Below are 16,146 nucleotides of genomic sequence, written 5' to 3' on the forward strand. Positions count from 1 at the left end.
AAAACAAAAGCAGATAAAACCCCCAATATTTTTAGACTTAAAAGCCCTAAAACAGCAGAAAGAACTCGTCATCTATCTTCTACCTGGATAGCGCCCATTTTACGAGGAGGGTTTGTGAGGCGTGGAGAGTAGGCTCACCCGCCTCCCGCGGGAAGGTTTAATACCACCCGGAGTGGCCTTTTCTCCTTCTAGGGAACATCAGAACCACTAAACCCAAACAATGCCATTCTCTGTACGCAGCTGCCATCCTTCTTTTTTCCCCACATCCTCAGCATGCGGAAGTTCCCAGGCCAGGGATCAGACCTGAGCCACAGTGGCTACCCAAGCTGCTGCAGTGACAATGCCAGATCCTTAACCCACTAGGCCACCAGGGAACTCCTCAGCTGCCATCTTGACAGGAACCATTTTGGGAACTTTTTTTTTTTTTGGGGAAACATTTTTTTTTTTTTTCCTGAAAGATTCTTTTTTTTTGTCAGGGGATGCTTATTGTTCATTCAATAGAAGAACAAAGTCATAAAATAACTTAGCATCTAGAAAATTGTGATGGTGTGCTCATACTTCAGAAAACATTTAGATTTATTTACCCTAAGCCTTCCAAGTACAATTTCAAAACTTATCTATAAATAACTGAGAATTGGGAAGTATTATAAAAATATATTTATATTTTTTTCCTTGTCAGGCAGAATGGTATAAAACTTTTCACAAAGGATAAATTTCTCTCTCTCCAATAAATTCAAGAACAGATTTCCACATTCTCTTCCATAGAATATCACCTCGCCTCTTCTGCCCTTCTTTTCTACATATTAAACACATTTCTCCCTTTTTCATGTTCAGTGTCCAACACTGCTTATAATGGCCTACATTTACGCTAAAGCCACATTTGATGCTTCCTTTTTACTCATTTTAACATCTTGAAATTTCTTTACTTCTGACAAGGTGATGTCTCAAACCTTAAATAATTTTGTTTTTGTTGCTCTTTCTAAATTTCTCTTAATTCTTGATACTGTGTTTCAATTATGGATTTAAATTAGAACTAGGGTCTCTAATGCAGTGATCATACCCAGCATTATTCTTATGTTTCTATTTAAATATCTTAGACTAATGCTTGTTTTTGACAGTAGCAACTTGCCAGTCCCTCAGCTCTTCTAAATCAAAAACTGTATCTAATTTTCTCCATATTTGAAAGCAACTTTGAATGTACCTTTATTGTGTGTTCTTTCATGAATATATTTTAATAATTCCCTACTAAATTCAACCTACATGTTTCTTAACTTGTGATCATTGTAGTAAGTAAACATATTAGCCTCAAGAATTAAATAGAATGAGAAAGAGATAATGGTTCTGTGCCATTGTATGGCTAGGATGCTTGGGGTTTTTAATTACTTTGGTAAATTCTGTCAGGGTTTAAGAAAAAAAATCACAGCATATGAAGGGTTATAATTCACTTGTGGAAGTTCTAATTTAAGGAGTAGATACATTATTAACGCAAATTTCTTTGTCCTAGTAGCTGGTCTGTCTCTCGGAGTTGTTAAGGCTTTGTCCTGGGTGAAAACACACTACACCACTCACAATCATTAGGTCTGTTCCTGTGCTGGAATTTTCTAGTACCTCCCGTCATTTGCAAAGAGTTGCTTTTCTGCCTGAAGAAGTTGTTAATGACCATGAGCTGTGTGGCAAGACCTTACTCTGCTTACCCAACAATCTTTCCCTGTGTCTCTAGCTCAACTCTCCTATGTTTCATAAGTGTGGTTGGCACAAAGATGATTTAAAGGTGTAGCTACAACATAATTTATATGTATTTCATACTATTACAGAATAGTTGAGCAAAAACCCATATAACATTTCATGATCAGGAACATCTTAAAATCAGGACGGGCACTTTGAAGTGCAACTGTCTCCATGTAACGATGGTTTAAGAAATGTAGCAATGACTTTCGAAGAACCGAAAGGTTTTACATTTTGAGGTTCCTCTTAAGAAGAATGGCAATGCTATAGATTAGACCACTGAAGACATACATGATAAGAACAGGACAGTTTCTGCATTTTAGGTCACTTAACGACCTATCAAAAGGGCACCTCTTTGATGCCATTAAAATTTCCAGCTTTTGACATATGAAGATACGTCAGCAGTGAATTTGGTATGTAGCAATTCACCATTGATGACAATGTACTTTTAGTTTCGTGACTCCTGGAATAACTGAGTTTCCAAGGCTGAAAACTAGGGTTTTTACCAAAATGCAGATAATATATTTTGTTACTCAAAATTATCTGAGTGGTGAACTTTAGTCATTTTCTGAAAAAAGTATTGATTTTGCTCTCATTAGTGAAGAGAAATAGTTTATATAAACATAGAACTTGAGTTTGTTATTTTCCTTCAACACTTGAAATTATTTTTTCCATTGTCACCTTGTCTATTTTATGTGATGAGATATCTGTTGTTTCTTTGCTTCTTTATATTGTTTATTCTAGCTGATTTTTAAGATCTTTGCATTACCTTTGGAGTTCTGTGGCTTCGTTAAAATCTTTGTGTTTGAATTTTTTCATTTATCTAGATTATGCCTTGGAATGATTTTCTTTATAGTATTCATGTCTTTCTTTAAATATGGAAAATTATCAGCTATTATCTTTAAATGGACATCTGGAATTCCTAATAGACATTGGTATGCTTTCTCATTTATTCCTCCATGTCTCTTAATTATTCCATCTCTTAACATTCTGTGCTCATTCTAGAAAATTTCTTCAGATGTAATTCACGGTTCATTAGTATTCTTTTAGGCAGTTTCTTTTTTCATTCCAAAAGTTTTCACTAAATTTTAAAATTTGAAGACTGTATTTTTCTTTTTCATAAGTATTACTTGGTTCTTTTTCAAATCTGGTAATATGTTTTCACAGTGTCTTAATGTTGGTTTCTCTTTCTTCCTTTTTAACTTCATAATTATTTTAATGATTAGTTTATGCTTTTTTCATGTTATTAACATATCTCAAAATTTTAGAATTCAAATCCTCCCCCGTATGGTGCCTGCTTATTCGTTATGTTGGGTAATTCACAAGCGTGGCTTCACTATTATTCATTTAATTGTAAACTCATTTTCAGTTTTTTTTTTCTTTAGGAGTCTTGTGTTCTGTTTAAAACATGTTTCCATGGAGAATTATAGGTTTCTGTTAGTTTATATAAATTCCATTTGAAGGATTCATGCACTGTGAATAATATAAATTCAAGCTCTATATGGATACCCACCAGAGTGAGGTGTTATTTGTCACAATAGAGCTATTTTTTTTCCTTCCATTGCATCTAGATTCATAGTCAGACAAGCTCTAGTCACTTCCCTGGATCAGTGGGTATAGTTTTTGCTGCTTCATCAAGTAGGAAGCAGCTCCCTCTTTGGTCATGAATTTATGTAAGAATTTCTTTTCTTTCTTTCTTCCTTTTTTTTTTTTTTTAGTAAGCTTTTTTTTGGTTAAAATTTTTCTTGTAGTTGATTTACAATGTTCTGTCAATTTCTGCTGTACAGCAAAGCGACCCAGGTGACTCAGTCATATCATGTTCCATCACAAGTGACTATATATAGTTCCCTGTCTATACAGCAGGGTCTCATTGCTCACCCACTCCAAATGCAATAGTTTGCATTTACTAACCCCAAATTCCCAGTCGAATTTTAGTTCCAGATCTCTACCCTCCTTAGACCTGAGTCCTGCAGCCATTAGAGACTGAAGGGACCTACCTCTCCCTGGTCATGACACCAGCTCTCCATCTTTATACTCCGTCTCCAAGCTCTCCTTTTCCAACCCTTGAGGGTTTTCAGTGTTTTACTGTTTGCTGATCTATATATTTATTTAGAAATATTTATAGTGGTCATACTGTGAAGGTACGTATATATGAACAAGAGGTGGTAAATGCCTCATCTCAGGTATAAAATGAATTAATAATCAGTGGTAAACCTACAGGCATGCAGTGAAATGAGACAAATTTTACAAAGTTAGGAGGAAAAGGATAGTTTTCTGTCACTATACTACCTGAAACAATTTTATGTCCTTCAACACATCTCTATGTGGCCTCACATTCATTCTGGGTTTTCAAAATATTCTTCCATCTATTTTATGTATTTCCTTCTGGTTCTGTTTTGCTAGAAGATTTTATCAAGTTCTCGCCAATATTCATGTGAACTGTGTTATTCTCCTGGGTATATGTTCAAGATGTGTTTAGCTGCACATTACTTGGGGGTTTAAAGCATGGCAAAATGAAAATTCCTTAAATGCCTAAAAATCGACAAAAAATATATTCATACCAAAAGAATTGGCTCCAGGAGTTCCCATTGTGGGGCAGCGGAAATGAATCCAACTAGTATCCATGAGGATGTGGGTTTGATCCCTGGCCTCGCTCAGTGGGTTAAGGATCTGGTGCTATGAGCTGTGGTGAAGGTCACAGATGCAGCTTGGATCTGGCATTGTTGTGGCTGTGGTGTAGGCTGGCAGCTGCAGCTCCGATTTGACCCCCTAGCTCAGGAACTTCCATATGCCGTGGGTACAGCCCTAAAAAAAGAAAAAAAAAAGAATCAACTCTTAATCAACTAATTAAAGCAGTAAAAGTTTTGCTTTTATTAAGCTAATAAAATAAAAAAGTATTTAACTTCTCCATAAAATATCTTTTAAACTGAAATAAGTGTAAAAATTATTTTTATTATTAGAGTGGTTATACTCTAATTAAATGTTTCATTTTAATGTCATTATTTTTAATAAAGAAAAAAATTAAGTATTGTCCAATTTCTATACATTTTCAAACAACGAGTATATGTCATTATAAATTAGGTAATGTGCACATTCTTAAAAATTGCTGTATATACCTTTCTTCTAATGTGTTTCCTGAGTTACATCCAATATCATCAGTTAGGTAATTTTCCATCGTGTTACCACAACAATTACTGCAAGTCTGTTCCTTTTATATTAACTGGATCCATGTAATCCTTATTGACTTTAAAAGCGGCTAGTCCAACTTCATCCACGGTGAAGTTACTTTGCCAGACAGGCAGCATGACAGAGCAAACTGTTCATTCTTATGTGTCCCAGAATAGGACACTTAGTCACTGGAAAATGTAATTAAGAAAACCTCAGGATCGGAAATGGTGCCTCTTGCTGCCTAGGTTGTGGGCTGCTTGATTCCATAATGGCCACGGTGTAGCCATCTGACATTACTTAGGGCTAGCTATCTGGATTAGATTTCTCAGGCATAGAGCCTAATCTAACATGCAAATTTATACATTTCATTTAACGGGCTGTTAAAGCTTGAAAGAGTTAAAATGAGTGGATCAGACTGATTTTGGTGCATAAGAGACAACAGGAAGAATCAGTGAGATTAAAAAGAGGTGGATCATTGACTGGAAAAAACTTGGAGGAGGAAGACTACAGAGAAGAGTATGATGAGCGTTATTGCTGAGCCCTCTTTTAGTGGGTCTGAATATTTATTTGCTTCTTGTTAGTAGTTGCCTCTTCCCTACCATGAAATCTCCACGAGGACAGAGGTGAGGACACAGGACCGGGAAGACTGACTGGCATAGGAGGATTTCCTAGACGTTTTTGAAAGCTGTGAAGTAGAGACATTCAGCACAGGAATGGACCATGCCTGTCCTAAGACTCCCTTTTGAATGTGGCCAATACTCTCGTATCCTTTTTTTTTTTTTTGTAATCTTTTGCTTTTTAGGCCTGCACCTGAGGCACATGGAAGTTCCCAGGCTAGGGGTCGAATTGAAGCTACAGCCGCTGGCCTAAGCCACAGCCACAGCAACGCAGGATCTGAGCCGCATCTGCAACCTACACCACAGCTCCCCATAACATCATATCCCTGACCCACTGAGTGAGGCCAGGGATCGAACCCGCATCCTCGTGGATACCAGTCAGGTTTGTTAACCGCTAAGCCACAACAGGAGCTCCCTGTCTTATCTTTACTCTTGTTTCTTGAGAATGGAATGGAAAAGAGGAATGCTTTACACTAAAAAATTTCTTTAAAAAAGTTTCTTCAACGGAAAATGCACCATTATTTTTCCAGTGGGGTTTCCGGAGTGAAGAGGGATTTTAGGAATGTACATAGTAACTTATTTTGTGCCTCAACCTACATAGTAATAGAGATTCTGGCAACTTTTCTTTTAGATATTTTATTTTACTAAAAATTAGAACTGATGAAGAATTATGGGTCCCTTTTTCTAGGATGGACTTAACTTCTTGCTTCTCACACTGCAGGTTAGCCTAGTAGTGAGACTTCATCGAAGCCAGAGATGCTAGATATTGCAGGCTTTTACGTTGAAATTATCAATTTTTCTTTGGATAATGTTAGTCATGACGATACAGTCTGTCTGCTTTTCCACCTCTCCCACTTGTTCGTTAGGTTAAATTAAAGTAAAAGGGACTCAGAGCTGCTAAGAATTCCTTGGCGTCCAAGGAACAGAGAAGGAATAAGACAGATATGCCCTCATTTGGACCTCATTCCCTGGGTTACTCATACTCCTTGTCCTCCATCCCAGGCACAGGTACTTCCTGTTTTCCCAACCATCCACATTTAATGAAAAGAAAGAGAAATAGTAAAATGGGAAACACTAAGATTCAAAGAGAACAAAATGTCCATTTGGTGTACTGTCTGGGGCAAGAGTAGCAAATTTCACAAAGTACCTAAAGTACAGTAGGTATTCAAGGAATATTTAGCAAATTAAAGAAACACCTGTATGGGTAAAGGCAGCAAACGGGTAAATGTGGTCCACCCGAACACCTGATGCTGAACTTTCTGAAAGACAAAGAGGATAGATTTCCTTAGGAAGTGAGGTCCAACGAAGTCGAGCGGTGGGTTGAGTAATTCAGAGAAAAACACGTTGCTACATCGAGTTCTCTATTTATATCATTTGTTGACGTTCCTTGAATTATCATTCATGCTCATTGTCTCTGCTGAAACACTTCCTAAATGGATGTGTACATATAATACACATCTATTGCCTTAAAAATAACTGACTGCACCTGCTCCCCTGAATTATGAACATGGCCATTAATGAGCATCCTCTCTATTTAAGAGCCAGTCGAGTACGGCTCAGCTACCTTTACGTGAGACCACTTTGCCCCTCAGGCTCTAGCTCTACCTCACATTTCTTTCTTCCATCTACTTTTTCTCTGCTCAGGAGGATACTGCTCATGTTATAACCACTCTGTGTTTTCCCAAAGCCTCCTACTCTCTCTTTCTCATTTACTGATGATCCAACTTGTTTTTCTTTGCTGTTTCTATTCAAAGTAAACAAGAATTTTAAAAAATCTGTTTAATTGATTTACTTTTTTAGAATCACGCAGTATTATTTTCTATTACTTTCCACTTCCAGCTCTCTTTTTACAAATCATATGATCTGAGTATAATTTTATGGATTAAAAAGTGGAATATGAGCATCTCACATCATTTATGGCATCATTTCTGGGTGAAAATGTTTTGAGTTTGAAATATTTAACTTTTAAATTAAACTTGTGAAATACAACCCAGTTGACATTAGTGGCCACCTGTATTGTAAATGTGATGTTTAAACCCAGCTTAAAAATCAAGAGTATTTTATTGATCAAAAAGATTCCTATGAATTTGAAAAAGACTTCAACTCTTTCAGAATACATTTACTTTATAAAGTAAGTACATCTGAAAACCTAGAGGTTTTGAGCATTTTCCCCTTTTAGACCCTTATGGATTCCACAACACAGGAAGCAAGAATTAATTCTATGGGTCAGTCTCCGTGGTTTTCCTAGGAAGTCGAATATTGTTTTGCTCTCATCCAGTGTCAGTGGTAATCACAGCATTCTGTATTTTCATGGTTCTGAAGCCAGTTCTTTGTCCCATCCAGCTTAAATGCATACTGTCGAGTTTGGCATATTTAGTTGGCAAACTCTGTCTAATACTTTTTCCATTAAAAATAAAGCGATGAGGAAATTCCCTTACTAAAATCAGCAAATAGGAAAATAGTCACTTATGAATAAATGGAGTACCTTTGGCCAAAAATTTTAACCTAGGTGTACCAATAAATTACCTTTCGAAAGTCTGACCCTGATAGGAGCTGTCTCAGTGGAAAATGTGATGGAAGCATAGATGGGGATTTTAAAGGAGTGATGCTTTTTAGACATATCGAATAATGAAAGAATGGCTTGTTATTTAGAAAGCTTTGTAAAACTGAAGACTCAAAAGTGGAAATAATAACGGCACAAATTACGAATTTAATACCTTTTACTATTATAGAGATCATTCATTGTTTGGTGACCTCGGGAAACTTTAAAATTGATAAACATTCATATCCTTAACATCTTTGACATTTAAATTTTAATTCCAATATTTAAGATTCAAATGAAAGGGAAAACAGTCTAAAATCCTTTGCACAGTCCTAGGAAATAATAATATGTAGGAAAACTCAAAATCCTAATTTATTTTCAATATTTTTATATCAATTGTATGTCTATAGTTTTACAATGTTATTCTCTGGGCTTTTTCCTTGCTCTCGTGTTTTGGAGTAGTAGTTTTTAAACTTTGGAGTGCATTGGGATAATTCTATATACATACTTTAAATGCTGGTTCTAGAGCCTTCTCCCAAAGATGCTGATTAAATAAGTTTGGCATGGAACGCAGGAATAGACACTTTCTTAGGTTGCTTCAGGCTACATTTTGAGGTATTTCCCAAAATATTTGCAGAGGAGAAGATGAAATTGTTTCTAAAAGGCATCAAAGCAAACAAAATGGGAATAATTTGAAGAATTGTATGGTAAGAACCACACTGTCTGAGCATCAGCCATGCCTTTCACTACAAAATGATTGAAATAACCATTACATATTAGCAGTGACAATTATTTCCTAGGAAACTAAAGTACTTTTGATTCCAGCTATATGCACTTTCAGAATCACTGCATTTGTTTTTAATAGTCTATGTAAAGAAATTCTAACAGTTGGAGGGGGGTTCCCGTCGTGGCGCAGTGGTTAACGAATCCGACTGGGAACCATGAGGTTGCGGGTTCGGTCCCTGCCCTTGCTCAGTGGGTTAAAGATCCGGCGTTGCCGTGGGCTGTGGTGTGGGCTGCAGACGCGGCTCCGATCCCGCGTTGCTGTGGCTCTGGTGTAGGCCGGTGGCTGCAGCTCCGATTCGACCCCTGGCCTGGGAACCTCCATGTGCCGCTGGAGCGGCCCAAGAAATAGCAACAACAACAACAATAATGCCGAGGGAGCGGCCCAAGAAATAGCAATAACAACAACAACAAAAGACAAAAAAAAATAAAAAAATAAATAAAATAAAGTTGAGGAAACTGATAAAAAAAAAAAAAGAAATTCTAACAGTTGGAAAGAAACAAGTTTCAGCAACAACAACAGCTGTGATCCTCTACTGTAATACCACACTGATTCAGAGATAGGAGAAACTTCTAGTATTGAAATGGTTCATTCCCCAAAGGAGAAGAACGTGTATTATAACACAAGCTTACTGGACAGGTTTATTTAATTAGATGGTGAATTCATAGGTAGACTTGGTTTACTTCTGTGCGATTTTAGTATTCGAGACCTACCGCAGCCAACTTCCTCGGGAGGTGGGGAAACTAAGATGCAAACAGAGGAATAAAGTTCAAGACACAGCCTTATACGCTAACATTTCTCCTGTCTCAAGTGAGAACCACGTGCAAGGTGGTTATTTGGAAATCCAAGACTTCAGTTACATGGGCCTCCCAATAACGATCCGTGAGATAATTTAATCACCTCCAATTTACTCCAGAGAATTGTGTTTATGCCGAGTGAGAGGGTGTGAGAAATGACAGACCAAAGAAGCAATTTGATTGGTTAATGAAGAGTCCAAGAATGATAATTGAATTTGATAGAATTCATTAGTTAAGACATTCAAGCAGATACTTTACAACCCCAATTACATACTCGAACATATGTAATAGTCACGACGTGATGTATGTACTTTACTGTTGAACTAGGCGTATATGAAAGAGGAAGGCATGGTATGGCACAGTGAAACGTCAGCCTGAGACAAATTCGGCCTCCTCTCCCGCCCTACCCAATACTGCTGCGAAAATGTCATCTGTACAGCAGGGCACAGAAGCCCAGAGGCAGATGCTACGGCATATTCTTTTCGAGAGCAAGGCTGCTCAAGATCATCTACAGATAATGAACCGTGACAACTGTGGTTCTGAGGAGGTACAAAATGCGCGTGGGGGAAAGCAGAAATGTTATGTAAGTGTCCAGCACCCCACGAGTGCGGCGAGCATCTCAGGGGCGTTAATAGGAGTTCTAAGTTCAAAAGACATGACAAGTACTAATATTTCCTCTACTATCATAGGAACATTTTTTTGAAGTAAGAGATATGGTGCTACTACCTTCTGCACAAAAGCATTCTCCCCCCACCCTGCTGCCATCACAAAGTATGTAAGGGGGGGGCAGTGATCATGAACAAACATGTCAAAGTTTGTTTTTTTCCAAATACCTGAATTAGACAGGTGCAGTGCAAATTCCAGGAATGAAGCAATAGGCAGGTGAATGAATCCAGGCGTTTGTCAAACTCCTGCTAGTTCTTGTTTTCCTGGTTGCCCTTGAGAGAGAGGGAAAAAAATAGGAAGAAAATCGTAAAAATGCCGGCCTGCATCTCTGCACTTGTCTTCTACTGAGTATGTACAGAGACTTTTGCTTATGCAGCACATTCTTTATTCACATCCTGCTCCAGCTTCTTTAATTCCTGCTTGTGCTGGGTGCTCCAGGCTAAGATCCAATTGATATGAATTATGTGGATGTAAAGAAAAATCTAGAAGAATGAATGTTTCAAGAAAGCAACTTTCTCATATTTCTTTCACCATTTCCTGTTGCATGGCATTGCTCTGTAGAGGAGACATAGCATGAGCTTCCTGAGAAGGCACCCAGTGGAATTACCACCCGAGGGGAATCATCTCTAAGCAATTCACACTTTGTTTTGCTAACAAGACTCCTTGTTAGGGTACTAGAGCGCTATCCTTCTCTGGCAACGCTCCCCCACCTTTCAGAATTATTGAAAAGCTGTGTCTATTTTGATTTGTGAATCTCTTTGTAAGCAGGAGCAGCTGCAGCAGTGCTAATAAAAAGGAAAGGCACTGCTATTTACCTAGGAAGGACAGTGAAATACTGAACGTACAAAAGCCGCCGCGTTGTGGAGGAGGTGTATCAGACATTTTAACAGTTTCCTTCCTTGCTTGCTTCCTCGGTTCTTTCCCCCACCTCCTTTCCTTCCTTCTTCCCTTGATTCTGTTTTCTTTAACACACTTTATTGCATTGATCTATTTCTTGATACAGAGCAACCTAATATCTTATGTTTGGGATCTTTAAATAATGATTTTAGAATATGAAATTTCAAAAAACTAAAGTAGCATAATTCATTCACAAACGGAGATGCTCACATAGGGAGCCTTTCAGGTATCAGCTGCATCCTGTGGCCCCAATTAAGAATGGAGGTTCTGCAGATGCCAGTGGCACTGATACTAATCAGACCATCCTGCTCTCTTTACAGTTGGAGTTTCGGTTCTCTAGAGGAAGCTAACATGGCAACACCCTGTTATTTGAAGATTCAAGTTTTCCTACCACAAGATAAATGAATACACAATCCCCTGCAGCTTTCATTATATTCTGAAGAGAATTTTATAGTTCCTCTGCAGTTATTAAGGAGTCCTCTTTGCCAACTAATGGACCAGAATCGTTCTGGCATAAATCCATGTAGGAAAATCTTTTGAGGGTCTCCTGGGTTTGGGAAAACTTTCCTTGTTGGTTTAAAAGAGATGCTGCATAAGAGAGCCTAACTTCCTGAGTGGCTTCCAAGCTCCATTCTGTCTGGCTGAGACAGGCAAGGGATGGTTGGCCTCTGCTCAGGCCGTTTCCATTCTAAGTACTTACTGATAATCCGTTATTCATTTTATGAATAGTAATGGTGTATCTATTGTGAACTTTTTTTTTGTTTTTATTTTTTTATTTTCTATTTTTTTTTTTGGCCAGGTCTTGAAGATAAAAAATGAAAAAAGCTAGTTTCTTGCCTCTGAAAAAAACTGGAAAGAAGAGCATGATAATGTGAGAGAAAAAGAATGTATACATGTGTGTGTGACTGGGTCACTTTGCTGTACAGTAGAAAATCAATAGAACACCGTAAACCAGCTATAATGGAAAAAAAGAAAAATCATTCCATAAAAATATTACTAAGTGCCACAGTGGAGATTTAGAATACAGTAGGCATTAAAAAAATAATTTGGAGTTCCCATCGTGGCACAGCAGAAACGAATCCGTCTAGGAACCATGAGGCTGCAGGTTCAATCCCTGGCCTCGCTCAGTGGGTGAAGGATTTGGTGTTGCCATGAGCTGTGGTGTAGGTCGCAGATGCAGCTCCGATTAGACCCCTAGCCTGGGAGCCTCCATATGCCACAGGTACAGCCCTGAAAAGACAAAAGACAAAAAAAAAAAAAAAAAAAAAGGAAAAAAGGATTTTTCCTATCCTCAAGGAGAATTCTAAGCTGTCATATGGAAAGAAGTAGAAGATGTTACCGACACTGTGTGTTTATGCTCACGTGAGGTGAGGTGATCAAGCAGCAAAGCCCTAAGCTCTATTGCTCTCTGGAATTCTTTAATAGTTTCTGCAACTGTGGCTTTTCACAACTGGATCTTCTTTTCAACGATTCCAAGCATAAAATGGTTTTTCCCACCAGAAAGCATTAAAAACTCTTCTCTCATGGCTGTAGATCCCAGGAAGTATCTTATTTCTCAGAGCACAACCCCCAGAGTCATTTCTTAAATGTTGGTGAGAATACACGAGTTAGTAATATATACCCATTTTGGAAGCCAAATAGGAAAGATTAAAAACCATCTGTCATTGGGACTATGAGCCTATAAGCAAGCAGGAGGCTTCCTGCAGAGTCTGGGGCAGGAACAGTATGTAACACAGATTTAAAAACAAAAGATTCAACTAAAATCATTTAGCTCAGTCCCATGGTTTAAAGGCTATTACCAGCTCCCACCAGAACCCACTTTACAATGTTGCATAAAACCATGTGTTGCAAATCTAAGACAGTTTTGATAGAATCATTATTTCTCTCAGAAATGATTTTCTAAATGCTTATTTGTGTTAGGCAGGGGGCAAGACATTGAAAGTTCATTAACACAAGAGACAAACAGCTGCCTCTAGTGCCCACCTCACCTTGCCCCCCAGAATTTGCCGGATAATGAAAGGGATAGATGACAAACACATGCACAGGGTGTGTCATGCTGTAATTTAAATTGTAATAAGTTCCCAAAAGGACAGGCAAAAAGGATAGGAAAGTGAGAGTGGGGGAACTGCATCCAGAACTGGCTTCTGGCAGAAATCAGGTTTAGGAATTCACTGGATTTGGGGAGAAGGCAGGGGTAAAGGGGTCGATTCAAGGTGGAATGATATCTGTGTAAAGTCCTGAGGTGGAAAGGAGCTTCACATGTTTGAGGAACAAGGACAACAAATCAAAGGTCAATGTGGCTGTAATGTGGTGAGTACGGGGAGGCTCGGGTGGTCAAGGCTGGAGGTTCCAGTGAGGGACCCCTAGGAAGATGCTAAAGCATCAAATGCCTTTAGTTACTCTTTGAATAATGGATGGGGGTGGGGATTTTTTTTTTATGCTCCGTCATAAGTGACCAGACAGTTTCCAGTGCTACACAGCAGGATATTATTGCTAATCCATTCCAAAGGCAACAGTCTGCATCTATGAGTGGGGATATTTATCACAATTTTAAAGAAGACTTTCTTTTACCTGTTCTTAGGAGGCAAATCTATTATATTGATTTAAGAATTAATTCTCTGACTCCTGGATATTTAATAGGTTTGGGTTTATTTGTTCTCTTCTAAGTCATGCTGTATTTTTCTTTCTAGTACCCAGCCTTACTCTACATGTATGCTTGTTTCCTCCTCTCATCATCACTACCTTCTCAAACATCTCTAAGAGCTAGAGTTTTTTTTGTTGTTGTTTGTTTCAGTTGGGTTCACTGATGTACATCTGGTGCCTAGAACCTCATTTGGCTACTATTCTATAAAGTAGTAGACCAGTGAATACATCTTGAATGTATAAATGAATGGTTAATTTAGAAAATTGTCTTCCTGATGCTAGCAGTCATTTAGTGTTATTTTTCTCTCTCAGTTACTTTTATATGAGGTCAGCTTTGCATGGTAAATTGGAGCATATTAGACTAATAAAATGTGCTCCTGGTGGTTCATCATTAAAGACAGTATTTAATATAAATTTAATATATATATATAAATGATTTTATATATAAATATAAATGATTAGGATGAATTATCTCAGGTTTTTTGACCTTATATATAATCAAGTCGCAGACAATATACCAACAACATTAACTGAGACATGAAAATTTAAAGATAATTACTTTTGACTGTTCTTTATGCCTAGATGTCCTGTAAAGATAACTGCGTAAGAAGAATCTTGTGTGCAATGCGCAAAGGCAAAAAGTGGAGGGGGGGAAGCAGGAGAGGCAGGTGCATACTTACTCCACTCAAAATGTTTTCCCATGTTAAAAAAATTACTTAAGACAGAATATTTGCAAATTATATTAGAAACACAGAATGCAGCGGTACTTTAAGAATGATCTAGTCCTTGGTTTCGTTACCTATTTGTGGGGACTATAGGTCCAAGAAGATGGCAAATTCTCTAAAGCATTATGTAAAATTGTATGTACTTCTGCTTTTGTGCAATGGCATCAGATTCTTTAAAGGCATCCGTGATTCCTCTGCTTGATAAAATGTTCAGAAATGGAAATTCACTTGCCCAAGTTCCTACAGCCTCCTAGTGGCATGGCTGTCATTCTTGTCTTTTGATTCCCAATACAGCGAGTGAAAAGTGCCTTCTTCATCAGAGACAACATACTTCTTTGCTAACACACAGTCCAAGTCAAACCAACATAGCACTTTACTTTCAGAACACATTAAAATAGCATAAAATACTTACAAAAATGTTTTTGCTTTATCATTAGAATGAAAATATGTTTGTTTTTAAGGCAAAAAAAAAATGCCAGGGAGAAATCTTTTACCATATCAGTGTGAAATAAGGGCCACAAAGAATTTTATGTAATTTTTATTTGTAGATTGATCAGAAAAAGAGAGTTTGAAAAACTTGGCTCTCTTGTCTGACTTAATCCACAAAACAGTGCATCTACTTTTATCTTTTACTAAAAAAATTACTTCTAAAATCTCGACATAGAACACACTGAATTTTAACAACCTATTTGTGCTCAACTGATGGGCTTCAGGTTGTCTATTCCTTCGTTAGTGGGGGCAAATGAATACATCCCTCTTTTTCTTTGGTAAATGTATTTGCAACTTTGAGTTAAAATTATTCAAAAGAGGTTTGGATTTAATCATAAGATAAATTTAGTCAGGAAAGGAATCTAGTCTAGAGATTTGCTAAGTCTGGCCATCATGCACGTGATCTATTTTTTCAGTATGTTAACTTCTACACAACAAACTAGCCACACTGAACTACTGTCAGAATTTAGGTGAACTCTGATCTGTAGTGCAAGTGAAAGTCATTGGGAAGACAGGCTTAGGAAAAGCACACAAGCAGGGAAGATAGATTATCTAACATTATATAGGACTAAAGACAATTTTAAGGTACTGAGTCAGTCATGGCCTCAATTTATTACAACCACTGAAGATACATTATAATTATCCTTGGACTGAATAAACCAAAAGATTAACATTTTATTCTGCACAGCAATCTGTACAGATCAAGTGCCTGCAGATTTTCCTACATGATTTGAATGTAGCAGGGAAAGAAAACAAACAATAAATCATAGACAAGGTTAGAAATATATTATTTTATTTTTTATCTTTTTAGGGCTGTGCCAGAGGTGTATGGAAGTTCCCAGGCTAGGAGTCGAATCAGAGCTGCAGCTGCCAGCCCACACCACAACCACAGGAACACCAGATCCGAGCCGCATTTGCGACCTACAGCACAGCTCATAGCAACACCAGATTCTTAACCCACTGCGTGAGGCCAGAGATCGAGCCCACATCCTTATGGATACTAGCTGAGTTCATTGCTAAGCCATGATGGGAACTCCCAAGGTTAGAAATCTAGAGACACAAAATGTTAGAACCAGCTGAATACTGCAATATT

General features: G+C 37.8%; 1 protein-coding gene across 5 annotated transcripts in view; it reads right to left on the bottom strand.

Moving 5' to 3' along the window:
- The window catches only part of SYT1 (synaptotagmin 1), a 521,895-nt gene that overhangs the window by 401,707 nt on the left and 104,042 nt on the right, over positions 1 to 16,146 (bottom strand). For 4 of the 5 annotated variants that reach the window (XM_084957786.1, XM_084957783.1, XM_084957785.1 and 1 more), the window contains exon 3: positions 10,467 to 10,571. The exons of the other annotated variant lie outside the window; for it this stretch is intronic. The gene's annotated coding sequence lies outside the window, so the exon portion shown is untranslated. The remainder of the gene's footprint in view (positions 1 to 10,466; positions 10,572 to 16,146) is intronic. 5 annotated transcript variants of the gene reach the window in all.

Source organism: Sus scrofa, chromosome 5 (genome assembly GCF_054392235.1).
Source record: "Sus scrofa isolate SSC_HxYL_T2T_F1_AM1 chromosome 5, Sscrofa_HxYL_maternal_Yorkshire_Landrace_v2.0, whole genome shotgun sequence".
Taxonomy (NCBI): domain Eukaryota; kingdom Metazoa; phylum Chordata; class Mammalia; order Artiodactyla; family Suidae; genus Sus; species Sus scrofa.